The following is a 15769-nucleotide window of genomic DNA, read 5'->3' as shown; positions in this document are numbered from 1 at the left end:
AGCGGCCGAGAAATGCAGCCTACCTCGGCTGCAGCCTGAGCTGCAAACTAAGCAGGTTCATTTAGGACAACAATTTCACACATGTGACTGTGACAGTATCACAGTGGCAGCTCAGCAATAAAGCCAAAGTCCACTCATTTTACTCCCTTGTTGTGATGTCAGCACTCAAGTCTTCCAGGTGTTTAGAGTAACTCTGAGCCAAAAGAGCTTCAGTATGAGCTTTTACAACTTTCTGGAAAAGAAAAATGTCTAGTCATTCATTCATCTTTTCAGTAGCTTATCCTCCTGGGTCGCAGGAGGCCTAAACCCAGGCTCTTTGTGCTGTAAGGTTAGCGCTACCCACTGTACCACCATGCCACCCCTGGCAAATCCTCATTTAGGAAAAACTTCATACCAAAGTAAACACATGAATGAGCATGAAGCTGAACGTTGAAGATGCCCCCATGTTTATAAATATACCCAAAGGATTAGTGCATACAGTCATATGCAAAAGTTTGGGCGTTGTGGTCAAATGATGTTTTGTACAAATGACGTTTAGTAACTCTTCTAAGTGAAAATAAGTTACACACCCTCTACAGAGAACACACTTCTGCACATTTGAATGTACAGTTACTGTTTATTTGCTGCATTTAACATATTGAAAAAACGTGCAAAAGTTAAGGCACAATCTATATTTGTTAAGTGACCCTTATTAGTCCCACAACAGGGAAATTTCACCTCCACATTTTAACCCAACCATGTAGTGATACACCACATACACATTAGTGAATGCACACCCACTAGAGGCCAGTGAGCACACCTGCCCAGAGCAGAGGCCAGCCCTATCCACAGTGCCCGGGGAGCAGTTGGGGGTTGGGTGCCTTGCTCAAGGGCACTTCAGTCAAGTGCTGTCGGTTTAGGGGATCGAACTGGCAATCTTTCGGTCACAGGGCTGGTTCCCTAACCTGCCTCCAAAGAAGATGCCCCCAAAGGTGATGCACCATTTCCAGAGGTAGTGCAATACCAGGTCGATGTGTTGAGCTGACGGAGCAAGCTCCTCTTCCATCGTATAGAGGGACGTATCAGATATTAAACTGATAAGAACAGATACTACACTTGACTACACTAAATCAAAAGGCTGAGAAGCGATGATGCTTCCAATAATATATGTCCAATAATTTCCAGTTGTCCAGAAACAATGAAAATAATTGAAATGAAAATTATTTCTCTGCCAAACTAACATGTTGGCACATCATCCACCTGTAAGAAGATGACGAGTCCTCATCAGCATCCAGCATTGCACTGGTTTGCTCTGTCAGCTCATTAGCTCATCTGAAGAGGCAGCCCTCATTACTCACCCAACACAAAAACTGACTGACTTTCCTCAGCTATTTTAGAATAATATAATGTTTTGAAACGTGTTTCTCTGCATGATGCTAATTGTTTCTGCAACAGCAGAGCTTTTTTCCCTTTTCCTTCGCTGTGCTTATTTGATTATCTGTTCATTAAGCTTTATAGATACTTGAATATCAAATTAGTCTAAAAGTTGCTTTAAAAAGATGTTTTTTCAAGGATTCTTCAAGACGATGGCTCTATACAGAACCAAAAACACTCAAAGAACTATTTGCATGGTGAAATGGCTCTTCAGATTGATGGTGAATGTGTGGTATATGGTTCTATATAGCACCAAAAAGGGTTCTGCTATTGTTACAATGTCAAGCTTGTAACAACAGAAGAACCCTTTTTGGGGCTGTATGGAACCATTTTCATAAAGCTTCTAATTAGAACCATATACAACACATTCTGCATCAATCTGAAGAACCATTTAAGCATGCTGAGTGTTCAAGTTTCCATATAGAACATTGGGCCTCATTTTCCAACTGTTCTTTAGAAGAATTTTTTTCTTAAAACCCCGTCACGCAGTTTTCACAGAGATTTTCTCATTCACCAATGTTTTCCTATTTGGGATTTGTTCTTAGGTAAGAACAGAATCTACACACACTCAAGACCATAAAGGTGTGAACAGTTCTGTGGTTTAAGAACATATCTAGGCCTTTTCTTTTTCTTTCTCAAGAACATGTTTAAGAAAAACTTAGGAAGATATTGATGAATGAGGCCCATTGTCTTTGCTAAAGAGCAGTGGTGGATGAAGTACACAAACCATGTACTTGAGTTAAAGTAGAGATACCCAAGGTAAAATATTACTCCAGTAAAAGTAGAAGTTCCTCCCTTTAGACCTCCACTTGAGTAAAAGTACAAAAGTATTTGCCTTCAGATGTACTTAAGTATGAAAAGTAAAAGTACTGAAAGATTAATTATGACTCTGATGTCCTATTATCATTTTTGTAACAACACTCCTGCTTTATCAACTCATTTTAGGTGAAAATACTCCAGTGTCACTCTTGGTAAACCAGTCTTTTAATAGAACGTCATTCATTAGTGACGCTGATGTCTATTAAAATTATCATAAGCACAAAACACTGAAGGGAAACAATTTCCATTAGGCAGAACTGAGTGGCTCTGAAATAACCTTTTGCAAACAAGCAAAGTTTCAGTTTAAGATTTATTTGCAACTTAGTTACAAGTTTAAGTTTAATAAAAACTTTAAACTCAGATTCACAAATGAGTTTCCTTTACTAAACTGCATCTGTAGGTCTCTGTTCATAAACATAAACTAGCCAAAATGAATTTACTATAAAATGAAGTAGTGTTTGTATAAATTCAGAAAAAAGACACGTCAGTCACAACTGCATATGTGTACATATTTCTATATTGTGGTCTATTTATACAAAGTTAGGTTAGTTCATCATTTATGTAGGAATAGGCCCCCAAATTTTTACGCCGCTGCACTGACGTTGAACCGTTTGCTTGCACTGGGTTGGTATGACTACTTAAAGAACTACTTAAAACTACTTAAGTACAGTAACGAATTACATTAACTTCGTTACTGTCCACCACTGCTAAAGAGTGTATTACATGTTTATTTATTATAAACCTTCATGGTGAGTTTTTCCTTCAGACCCTCACTGCAGACCTTACATGCTTCAGAAGAACTTTTTCTGTAGTTACTTCATTTGAAATTGCATTCCACATTCAGTCTGTGCTCTGATGCTGGTACCCATTCATCCGCAGAGCGCACGCCTGCATTCATCAGGCACATTTAAAAACGCTTCACTTCTCCGGCTCCTCCAGAAGCTGCTCTGAAATGAGGGACCCCTTAAATGGGAAAGTTTATATAAGCGTCAAATCAGACCTCCCCGTGCTCTTGAACGTCTCTTGGCTCTGGTGTTTATCCCTTTGTGCGAGTGCCGAGTCAAGGCTGGAAATGAAAGGATTAGTTTACAGAGCTTCCGCCCTGGTGCACAGCAAAGACCCGGGCTTCACGAGAGAACTAATCAGAACCTCTTTGAATGAAGCTCTGCATTATGCTGATCTGCTAAGTGAAACGTTATTGCACATTTAAAAGTCTTCTACTGGAACTGGATGCCAGATAAAAAGTTGTATCAGTTCTGCTTCTTTAATCTGGTGCAGATAAATAGGCAGATTTGCTTCCAGTAAATCACATTAGTCATATACGCTCCCATGCAAAAAAGAGGGCCAAGCTCAAAACGGCAAAACATTAAGCTTTTAATGGTCTTAACAACAAATCATTGGTCAGTAATATTGAGAATTTAGCAAATAAATTGACTTTGTACAGGAGAGCTTTTGCCTTTGATTTCTTTACGTTGAATCTTGTGGGTAAACTTGCAGACAGCTTTTTTACAGAAGGAAGAGTCAAAGTTGTTCCACTCAGTACTGGTGGCTTCAAACAGCTGAAAAACACTGCCAAGGTAGTTCTGTGTTTCATGTGAGATCAAATATTCTCTATAGGGCTTAAATCTGGACTCTGACCAGGCCAAAATCATCAGTAAAAAACATTAGTATTTTGGGTTTGGCCCATTTTTTTACATACAATATATACAAATTCTGGAATTTACATGCATAGAATAAACTAATTGATTTGATGGTTTGGCAAAAAATGGCATTCACTTTTAAATGCTTCTGTTGTTTTTCTTGCTGATCGGCCAAGACAAAGTTTGCTTCTTTATTTTTACACTTAAGCTACAAGGCTATTGTAGCAAACAAGCAACAGAAGCTGATACCCCACCTATTACGATTATGGTTGTTAAGTATAATCTCAATTAAAAAATGGCCCTAAAATAGGAATGAATTGATGTGATGGTTTGGCAAAAAATGGCATTTACCTTTAAATGCTTCCGTTGTTTTCTGTGTTGATCGGCCAAAACAAAGTTTGTTTCTTTACTTTTACACTTAAGCTACAAGGCTAATGTAGTGAACAAGCAACAGAAGCTTATACCCCACCAATTATGATTATGATAGTTAAGTATAATCTCAATTATAAAATGGCCCTAAAATATGACTGACTTAGCCGCTTTCAAAGCCATTGTAAAGAATTTGATATGTGTAATCCTATGACCTCCTCACAGTGATTGGCTTCTGTATTAATGCCAAGCTGCTAAAAAACATTGTGCTGTAAATGGACTGTTGCTACTCGCATGGGGCCACCAAGTGTACTGATAGATAAAATAAGAAGCCAGTTTTGTTTAAACATCTTTCTACTATGTTTTAGCCTATTTTTTCATAGCTAGGCTAAACATAGCAAGCTAAACAGGTTAGAGATAGCGAACAGGCTAACCCTTTAGGCTATGCCATTAGTACTCAGTGTTAGCCTTTAATTGGAAGTATATTGAACGATTCACTGCAAAACTGTGAAATAAAAAGTAAAGAATATGTCACTTGAATGTCTTACATGCTTCAAATATCCCTGTTTTTGGTTAGAACTTGGTTTTGATTAGAACTATTATTAATCCAGTGAGGAAAAACAAATGGCACTGTTAGCTTATGCTAACACAAACACAGGAAACAGCATTATCGTTGCTGTGGTAATTTGGTGAGCAAAGCTACTCACCAAGCCAAGGTTTCTGCTTTAAACACCACCCATTATGATTATGGTTGTTAAGTATAATCTCAATTATAAAGTGCCCCTAAAATATGATTAACTTAGCCGCTTTCAAAGCCATTGTAAAATAAGTGATTTATGTAAACCTACGACCTCCTCACAGTGATTGACTTCTGTATTAATGCCAAGCCCCTAAAAACATTGTGTTGTGAATGGACTGTTGCTACTCGCATGGGGCCACCAAGTGTACTGATAGATAAGAAAGAATCCAGTTTTGTTTAAATATCTGTCTGCTATGTTTTAGCCTAGTTTCTTAATAACTAGGCCAAACATAGCAAGCTAAACAGGTTAGAGATAGCTAACAGGCTAAACCTTTAGGCTACTCCATTAGTAGTCAGTGTTAGGCTTAAATTAGAAGTGTACCAAATGATTCACAGTAGAACTGCAAAATAAAAAGTAAAGAATATGTCACTTGAATGTCTTACATGCTTCAAATATCCCTGTTTTTGGTTAGAACTCGGTTTTGGTTAGAAGTATTATTAATCCAGTGTGGAAAAACAAATGTGTGGCATTGTTAGCTTATGCTAACACAACACAGGAAACAGCATTATCATTGCTGTGGTAATTTGGTGAGCAAAGCTACTCACCAGGCCAAGGTTTCTGCTTTAAACACTGCTACTTATGATTATGGTTAAGTATAATCTCAATTAAAAAATGGCCCTAAAATATGATTAACTTAGCCGCTTTCGAAGCCATTGTAAAATATGTGATGTATGTAAACCTACAACCTCCTCACGGTGATTGACTTCTGTATTAATGCCAAGCCCCTAAAAACACTGTGCTGTTGCTACTCGCATGGGACCACCAAGTGTACTGATAGATAAGGAAGAATCCAGTTTTGTTTCAACATCTTTCTACTATGTTTTAGCCTAGTTTCTTAATAACTAGGCCAAACATAGCAAGCTAAACAGGTTAGAGATAGCTAACAGGCTAAACCTTTAGGTTACTCCATTAGTAGTCAGTGTTAGGCTTAAATTAGAAGTGTACTAACTAAATGATTCACAGTAGAACTACAAAATAAAAAGTAAAGAATATGTCACTTGTATGTCTTACATGCTTCAAATATCCCTGTTTTTGGTTAGAACTTGTTTTTGGTTAGAACTCGGTTTTGGTTAGAACGTGGTTTTGGTAAGAAGGAAAAACAAATGTGTGGCACTGTTAGCTTATGCTAACACAACACAGGAAACAGCATTATCATTGCTGTGGTAATTTGGTGAGCAAAGCTACTCACCAGGCCACGGTTTCTGCTTTAAACACTGCTACTTATGATGTTTTCTTGACAAAGTATGACAAAAAAAATTAAAAAGTTCATGATGTGACATGATGTCACAAAATTGGTGCTTGAGTGTTGATGGTCTTCCTTCAGCAGTCCATGTTTACTAACGGTATGTCAGTGTCAGAAACCACACAAGCAAGTCTGTTTGAGATTAATTAAAGGGGAACTGGATCGATTTTTCTAAATTTCTACATAAATTCAATGGTTAAGATGTAAACAAAGTCATTCAGAGTACTTTGATGTGAAATGGTTCATTGTAGAGAAACTTACTGACTCAGATTTCTTTACAGTGGTGGTGATAGGAACCAGGGTCACCATGACTACAGCACAAATATAGCCATTTTATTTACTATCCAAAACCACCAGTGAATCGATGCGTGTCTTCTGAGCTTTTATATGTAATGTTAATGATAATAAAATAGCGATAAATCTGAAAAAAATAGTGTTTATTTTGGGGGGGACTGTTTCCTCTGCTGAAAAGACCCATGGAAACCCTTAAGTGTGTCTGTTGGTTCCTGATGGTTTCTAACATGTTTTGGCTTTTTTATTTGATATCAATAAGTTGATATCACAATGTAAAGGGTCCTAATGGTTTAACAGGTAACCTTTGGCTGATTCTAAATGCATTTAATGGTTTGTTAATGGGATCTAAAGATGTTCTATAGGAATCTAGCAGTCTCTCCCTGACAGCAAGAGGATAGTGGACCACTGTCGGCCCGCTGATGGCAAAGCTGGCGGTCCACTGGCGTTTTGCTCAGCGTTTTCTGGGCGGCCCACCGGTGGTTATGCAGAGTATTAGACAAAATTCCACTTATGATCACTCATTTTCCACTCACAATCCAATTTACTTATTTTTCCTTCCTTTCTTTCTTTAGTTATACTTTGTAAATTAGTGAATGATTTTAATCTGGCACAGTGTCAGCAACAAAATGTTCTACAAATGATTTTATAAAAAAGGCTATGTGCATTTAAAATCTGTTTGGGGAGATTGAACTCTAGGTAGAGCTTGTACGCAGGACAAAAATCTGGGTGGTCCGAGGATGGACCAACAGTGGCATACAGTCAGTGGGGTGCCGACCTTATCAAGCCAGTGGACTGATATATGCTTGTTATCTGGGCTATTGAAAACCATTAAGCCAGTTATAAAGCAAAGCCTTTAGTTTTTAATCCTAGTGGTTTCTAATGGTCCTTTTTCAGCAGGGTTGCCTTACAACACCCTTCATGTACCTTTTTCACATAAAATCCCTGATAGCAAGTGGATAGTGGGCCACTGTTGGTCCACTGATGGCAAAGCTGACTGGCAGTTTACTCAGCGTTTTCCGGGCGGTCCACCAGTGGTTTAGCAGAGTCATAGACAAAATTCCACATACCATCGCTCATTTTCCACTCACAGTCCAATTTACTGATTTTTCCTTCCTTCCTTTCTTTATTACACTTCGTAAATTAGTTTAGTAAATAGTTTTAATCCAGCTCAGTGGCAGCAAGAATATTTTCTATAAATTCATTTTAAATCAGGCCTAGTCACTGTTTTTTTTCTCAGTTGTTTGTAATATTTGTCTTAGTTTATTTTCTAAAATAAAAGTCTGTGTGCATTTAAAATCTGTTTGAGGAGATTAAAAACTAGTTAACACCTGTATGCAAGACAGTAATCTGGGTGGTCAGAGGGTGGACCAGGAGTGGCAAACAGTCAGCAGGGTGCCGAACGTATCAAGCCAGTGGACCGATATATGCTAGCTATTTGGGATCTTACCTCAAATCTATCGAAAAAACAATGTAGTGCAATTTCATGTAATATCTTTCTGTGAGGGAGCTTTTATAGGTTTTACACTCTTCAGATGTCTGGTTCCCATCACCGCCACTGTGAACAATTCTGACTAAGAATGATGCATTTCATATCAAACCACTCTATGCAGAATTTTTGAAAAATTGGTGAACAACTTGATAATTTAGGCATGTACAGTGCTAATTCTATTACTTGTTAGGTACATTAGCTACTTCGTAGCTCCACTACAAAACTAAAGAAGCAAACTTCAGTTGCCAAAGCATGTCTTGGCTGAACAACTACATTTGGGAAGAAGGCAAAACTGTGTAAAACATTTGCCAAACGACCCCTTTAAAACCAGAACACTAAATACAGAATAAAAGGTGAGTTTCAGAAGTAGCATGAGCGTGACTCTTAATCTGTTCATAGTTTTCAGAAGCAGTGGACCCCTGTAGTTTGATGAGCCCGATGTCATCATTAGCAGAACTATTTGATTTGACCTGTGCTGACTGGAGGTCAGTGGGATGGGCCCTGGCCAACGAGCTGAGGCTCTGGGGCATGGAGATGAATGCCAATTTCTCTGCTCAGTCTCAGCCTCCAGATGGGCTGATGTCAGACGGCTCTGAGGTCACGCAATGACAGCTCAGCAAGCGTCGCACCGGAGTGTACACTGTCGTCGGCGTAGTGTGGATTTCACACATCTGCCATGAGCCAGTGAGAGTGGAAATTGCGTGTAAGCCTGACTGGCAGGGTGCGAGATTTGGTGCCTAGTGACATTTCTGCTAAATAAAAACTGGGGTAAGGAACGTGCACACTTTGTTTTACTCTTTCTGTGTGAATGAAATGTCTGAACTTGTGCTAAACATTGTTATTTAACTATTTTACTTAGTTAAAGGGCAATTTCACCTACTTTTCAAAATTTCTGCATAACTAAATCATTAAAGGGAAAACTAAACGTTTACATATATCCAGCCCATTGAAAGTTATAAGAAGTGTTTCAGCCTGGACTGTTTTTTGAATGAGGCATGATACACGGCAGCCAATCAGAGCACAGCTCATTTACATCAGTCATAAAGACATAGTTACAAAAGCAGCCTGTGTAGTTCTATGGGCAAAAGAGAGGTTGAAAAATGATCATGCGGAAATGTTTTTGGTACATAACATAAACCAATGTTATAACTGGACATCAGGAAGAAAATTAAGTACAAGAAAAATGTAAGATATGGGTCCTTTAAGATGTAAATAAAGTCATTCAGAGTGGTTTGATGTGAAACATAAAGAATTTAATGCCTCCAAAAGCTATATTGCAGATATCTATTATATGAAATCATTATGAATACACAGCCAGATGTCAATGATTTGTAGTTTTGGCCTAAAGGATCATTTTTAAATCTATTCATGGTGGAGGGATACATGCAGGGTGATATAAGGCAAAATAGTCCCAAAAGAAATGCTTTTTTTTATTTATCACTATTTTACCATCATCAACATTACATGTAAAATTTCAGAAGACGTCGTAGGTTCACTGGTGGTTTTGGATAGTAAATAAAATGGCTGTGTTGTAGACATGGTGACCCCTGGTTCCTATCACCACCACTGTAAAGAAATCTGAGTCTGTAAGTTTCTCTACAATGAACCATTTCACACCAAACCACTCTAAATGACATTGTTTATATTTCAATGAATGAATGAATGAATGCATAAATTTTGCAAATGTAGTGAAATTCCTCTTTAAACTAATACATAATTTAATAGACAGGAGTATTAAGTATTAAAGTATTACAAGACTAAGTAAAGCTTTAAGTAAATCATTATGTATTATGCTTAAGAAAGTAGGTTGCCTCTCTCTCTCTCTCTCTCTCTCTCTCTCTCTCTCTCTCTCTCTGTCTCTGATGGGCTGATTTAACACCTCCATGCTCGAATGTGCAGATGTGGGATTTTAAGTCCCATCTGTGCCATTTACAGTCTGTGGCTGGGAGTCTCCAAGGGTGTAGCAGCCACTTTTGGGAGTGGGGGGAGGGAAGGCACCCCCTCCACCACAGACACGGTGCTTCACTTTAATCCACTGATTTTTTACTCTATTTATTCTCATAAATACAAACATACAGGGATGTACCTTTAACCTGCTGCACAAAATGTGCAATCCCAAACAGATCTCCAATGTAAATAATTACATCACAATGTTTTTATATATTCATAGTTTTGATAGCATTTTTTAGATGTTGTCTGTTTAAACTTATTAAACCTCAGAAAAACGAAAATCACGAAAATGTCTTCAAGTATTGTGATATTTTGTTGCCATATCGCCCACCCCTAATACCAAATGGCTTATGGAAAACGACTTTGACTCATTTAAGAAGTCTATCACTTACTGTATTTATTTATTTACTTACTTTATAATTGATCCAAAGATAATTGGCTACTTTTTATTTTAATGTTCATTTAATACTTTTTAATACATAATAATACTTTATAGTGATTCACATGATCAGGGCAGCTGTTTGAGTGAAACAATTTAAGTAATTTAAGGTATTACAGTATGAAGGCTGTATATATAGTTGTATGCAAAGTTTGGGTGCTCCAGTCTAATTACATGTTTTGTTGAATTTCTAAGTAAAAATAAATTAACATTACAGAGAACACGTAAATATAACATTTTTCTGCAAATTTTAGTTATATTATATTTGCTGAGATTAACATAGTGGAAAAAAAATAAAACTAAAGATAAAATGTGCCATAACTTTTGCACAGGCCATATTTTGTTTTATTGCACAGACCCATGTTTTATTTTAGCAAATAAACAGTAAATAATGTATATTAAATTGTGCAGAAGTGTGTTCCTTGTAGAGGATGTGTTCACTAGTTTTCACTTAGAAAATCAACAAAGCCTGTCATTTCACAAAGGGTGCCCAAACTTTTCCAAACAACTTTCTATGGAAACTATGCTGCAAAAAAGGCAGTCCCAAATCATGATGCTCCCGCCACCATACTTCACTGTTGGAATGATGTTTTCATTCTGATGTGCAGCTCCCTTTTTACACCACATGTAGTGCAGTGTGTACTTCACAAACAATTCAACCTTAGTTTTATCAGCCCACAAAACATTTTACCACTAGAGTTTTGGAGTGACAAAGTTCGCTTTGGCAAACTTCAGGTGTGGACCCATTTTTTGTTGGAGACATGAAGCTTCCTCCATGGTGTCCTGCCATTGATGCCATGCCTGCTCAGTGTTTTCCATTCGGTAAACAGAGATATTCCAGTGATTCAGTAGTCATGTTTACATGCAGCCTAATAAACCGCTAATAATCCAACTAACAGCTCAATCGGAATAGAATACGCCCATGTATGCACCTCAATCGGAATAGACTAGTCCAATTGAGGCCATTCAGAATACAGTTTCTATCTGATTGAACGAGGTGGGTCTTCTTCAAGTCTTCTTTTTTACTTCATTGAGAACTCTGCATTGAGCCTTTGTAGTGATCTTGGCTTGGCGTCCACTTCCAGGGAGGGTAGACGCAGCACTAAATCATCTCCATTTACAGACAGTTTGTCTAACTGTAGACTGATGAACACCCAAACTCTTCGGCATGACTTTGTAACCCTTTCCAGATTTATGCAAATCAGCAACTATTAATCATAGGAATAAAACAGAGGTTAAGAAATCACTATTACCTTTCCTCTCCCCCCCTGACTAAATCTGAACCCCCCGCTGGTTCAGAGTTGATTCATTTATTCAAAGCTAAATCCCATTGAACTGAGTTCTAAGGTAAAGGTCTCATCATTAAGCTTAATCTTGATACGCTGCTGGATTTTCGAGCAATCAAATAACACTTTAATCACTAAGCTGGCATGCACCAGCACGGAGGGTGGTGGGGGGGGGGAGTTATGTGCGAGAGTTGCTGCTGGTTCAGAAAGCAGGACTCTGGCCGGCTGCCAGGTGCAGAGAATGAAGAATAGGTGTGTTTGACAGATGTAGTGGTCAGTGTGTCAGACACAGTGTCAGACACAAAGCCACTGAGGAAAAAAATAAAAACTGACCATCCGACCACAACAGTCCCAAAACCATCTGTCCACTCAGAGAGTGTACAGAGGGAGATCCTGATATTTTGAGCACTAGAGGCCTAGTAATAATAATAATAATAATAATAATAATAATAAACATTGCAGCTTTTATTGAATAAAGCATAGTTTAAAGTGCTATAACTGAGCATAGAAAACGACAGAAAATAGATTTGAACAAGGCGATAATAATAATAAATGCTAAAAAATGAAATAGTAATGCTCATAATGAGTACAAGAAGGAGTAATTTGTCAGTAAAACATTAAAGAAAGCTAAATTAAGTAAAATGAGATCAAATAGGATCAAATAGCTAATGCTAATGCTAGTGTTTAGACTCATTTTGCACTATAAAAATATCATATGTCAATTAACTAAATATAGCGCAATGAGTAAATGAGTTATATACAGTCGTATGAAAAAGTCTGGTCAAATTACATGTTTTGTTGATTTTCTAAGTGAAAATAAGTTAACACACCCTCATTTGACCAGGGGTGTTCAAACTTTTGCACACGACTGACACTGTCAGCACTCAAGAATGAAGTCAAATGAACAGCTAAATGAACTTGAAGCCTGGATAACAGCTATAACAGCTTCAGTTCCTCACTCTCAAACATCAGAATGTACAGTTTAATTTAATTTAATCACTGAGTATTAGCGACTAACATCACTAACTGAATAATAAGGGTTAAAAGACACAGAGATACACTGCAACCTGTAGTTATAAATCATCTGGGTTATACTGCCCTCTACTGGAACTGGGGAATACAGGCCTTGTCACCTTCTTGGATGCAGCCTAAACATGTATTTTGGAAAACATTGATTCAAACTTAGATTAGGTAAAAATATCAGGTGAGCAGCGGCTTCATCAGAAACAAAGCCACTAAAGTGCATTTTTGTGCAATTATTTTCGACGTTTACACCCTGTATGTTTTCTGCAGTGCTCTCCAACTTGTGTACTTGTGTTCTAGAATGCTTATCTAGTACTTAGAATCCAGGTCAGCATTGCTAGAGTATTCACCTCAACCAGTAAACCACCATGACTACACTACAATTAATCTGTGTGCTTGAAAGGCACATGTTTGTGCGCAACAACCCATATCTGATCATTCATTCCCAGAATCCCATTAAAGGGCCCAAATCCTCATCTTTTCTATATTTATTTAGTTATTTTCCTCTGAGGCCCACTTCTGATATCAGTGTGGCTTTATGTACCAAAAACATTGTAATTCATTTTTTACCTGATCTCTCTCTTTCCTTAGATATCTCTGTCTCTGTCCCTTAGAATTGAACAGGTTGTTTTTGTTATTGTATCTTTAAGACTGAAATATGTAAATGACATCTGTTCCGACTGGCTGCCCTGTGTTGTGTTTCTCACTCAAAAAGCAAGCAAGAAAGCAAAGATTATTTATAGAGCGCTTTTTACAACAGGTATTGTCACAAAGCAGCTTTACAAAAAAATCCGGGTCCAAGTCCCCATGAGCGTCGCCAGTGGCGACAGTGGCAAGGAAAACTCCCTAAGATTGAGAGAAAAAAAACCTTGTAAGGAACCAAGACTCAAAAGGGGAACCCATCCTCCTCTGGTCGACACCAGATAGCAAACAGCGTTAGTATAGAGTATTCTGAGCTGAAACACTCCGTATAACTTCGGCATGAATGGGTGGATGTATGTAATTATGTTGGTATATATGACATCACAAAAACAGCAAATTCAAAATGGTCTGTTTTGGTAGCTTAGTTTCCATATTTTCATTGTTTCACTGAGGAGTGAATGGTCAGTTTTTAAACTTTAACAATGTTTACATATCACATCAAGCTCCTTTTTTTTCCAAAAAACAAGACAAATTCAGTTTTCCGTGGTATGGGCCCTTTAACTGTTACTCAGACCTTTGAGCTGAGGCTGAAATCACTCCTGGTTGTTTAGAAATTCAAGTTACAGTTACGCTATCTTGTTTCTAAGAGCTTTTCGAGTGTTGAATTATACTATGATGTCAGGCCTACTTGGAAAAAAGTAGCATGTTGCACAAGTTTACGTTCGTTTTACACCCTGTCAGATTTACATAGCTAATATCCTCATATAGTTATATGAGAAGAAAAAAGGAATGACATGGAAATGAGTCCTAACTACTGTAGTTTTAAGTTAGTAATTAAGTACTTAAGTTGTTTTTCAAAAAGTACTAGAAATAAAATCAGAGCAAATCTATTTTTTTTACAGAATTTGAAAAAATTAGCAGCCATTCAAACTGTGTTAAATTTCATGAAGAATGGAGCGAAAGAGATGCTCCAAAATTAATTGGAAAAAATCTTTACTACATTAACTTCCATACCATTGTTCAGACAGGGACGAGGTAGTAATGTTTGGGTTTCCTCTTTGACACAACAATCCAGACAGAAGCCGACTTTTGTGTAAGAGTGACATGCTTAAGGGCCGTAAAAGACTCCGCCCACACCACCCAACCGCACCACACAAAAAAAGAATAATTATTAATAACAATGAAATGTAAGTAAGTAAGTAAAGTAAGTAAAGTTTAGGTCAGGTGAGTGTGAGGTTTGCACGACGAGCAGTGGCACCCGATCAAGGCAGAAGAGGCAGCAGCATCAGACGCACAGGATGGGCAGCTGTTCAACTCGGCAAAGAAAAGAAAGGAAAAACACAGAGTCAGTTCTACAATGGGTGATTGATTAATTTGAATTAGTTTAAATGATTGGTCCAGGTGAATAATTTTGATTAGTTCATGTAGCAACAGCAGTAGTATCAATGGGGTCAGGTTGTGAGGGTGAGGTTTGCACGGCGTTGTACAGCAGGAGGCTCAATGTTGGTAAGCCGGTCCAGAGGGCTGGCGAGCAGTGGCACCCGATCAAGGCAGAAAAGGCAGCAGCATCAGAACGCACAGGATGGGCAGCTGTTCAACTCGGCGAAGAAAAGAAAGGAAAACACACAAACACACAAATGCATTTTCAAACATCTCCCAGGCTGCTGTCAGCAACCCTAATAAGAATGCAATTGAGTTTTCACTGTAGTGTGTGTTGGGAGTAGGGCATAAGGAATAGAGCATAGGGCATAAGCAATAGGCCCTAAGGAATAGGGCATAAGGGATAAGGTCTAGGGAATAGGGCATAGGGTATAAGCAAAAGGGTTATTTGGAATGTAGCCTAAGGAATAGGGCCTAGAGAATAGGATATATGGCATAAGGAACGAGGAATAGAGAACAAGACCTAAGCAATATGGCATAAGGAATAGGGCATAGGAAATAGGGCATAGGGTATAAAGAAAAGGGTAAAAGGGCTATAAGGAATATAGCCTATGGAATAGAGCCTAGAGAATAGGATATATGGCAAATATGGCGTGAGGAGTAGGGCCTAGGGCATAGGGCATAAATATTACTGCCTAGAGAATCAGACCTAAGCAATAGGGCCTAAGGAATAGGGCATAAGGAGTATGGCCAAGGGAATAGGGCATAGGGTATAAAAAAGGGTACAAGGGCTATAAGGAATATAGCCTAAGGAATAGGACCTAGAGAATAATGTATATGGCATAAGGAATAAGGCATTAGAAATAGGGCCTAGGCTATAGGGCCTAGTGCATAAGGAATAGGGACTAAGGACTATAGCCTAAAGAATAGGGCCTAGGGAATAGGGTATATTGCATGAGGAATAGAGCCTAGGATATAGTGC

General features: G+C 38.1%; 1 pseudogene; it reads right to left on the bottom strand.

Annotated features, from left to right (window-relative positions):
• Positions 1–969: 969 nt before the first annotated feature.
• Positions 970–1129, bottom strand: LOC118797560 (annotated as a pseudogene).
• Positions 1130–15769: the final 14640 nt, after the last annotated feature.

The sequence above is a fragment of the Colossoma macropomum genome, unplaced genomic scaffold, assembly GCF_904425465.1.
Source record: "Colossoma macropomum unplaced genomic scaffold, Colossoma_macropomum, whole genome shotgun sequence".
NCBI classification, from domain to species: Eukaryota; Metazoa; Chordata; class Actinopteri; order Characiformes; family Serrasalmidae; genus Colossoma; species Colossoma macropomum.
This window is presented reverse-complemented; position numbering and strand designations above follow the sequence as displayed.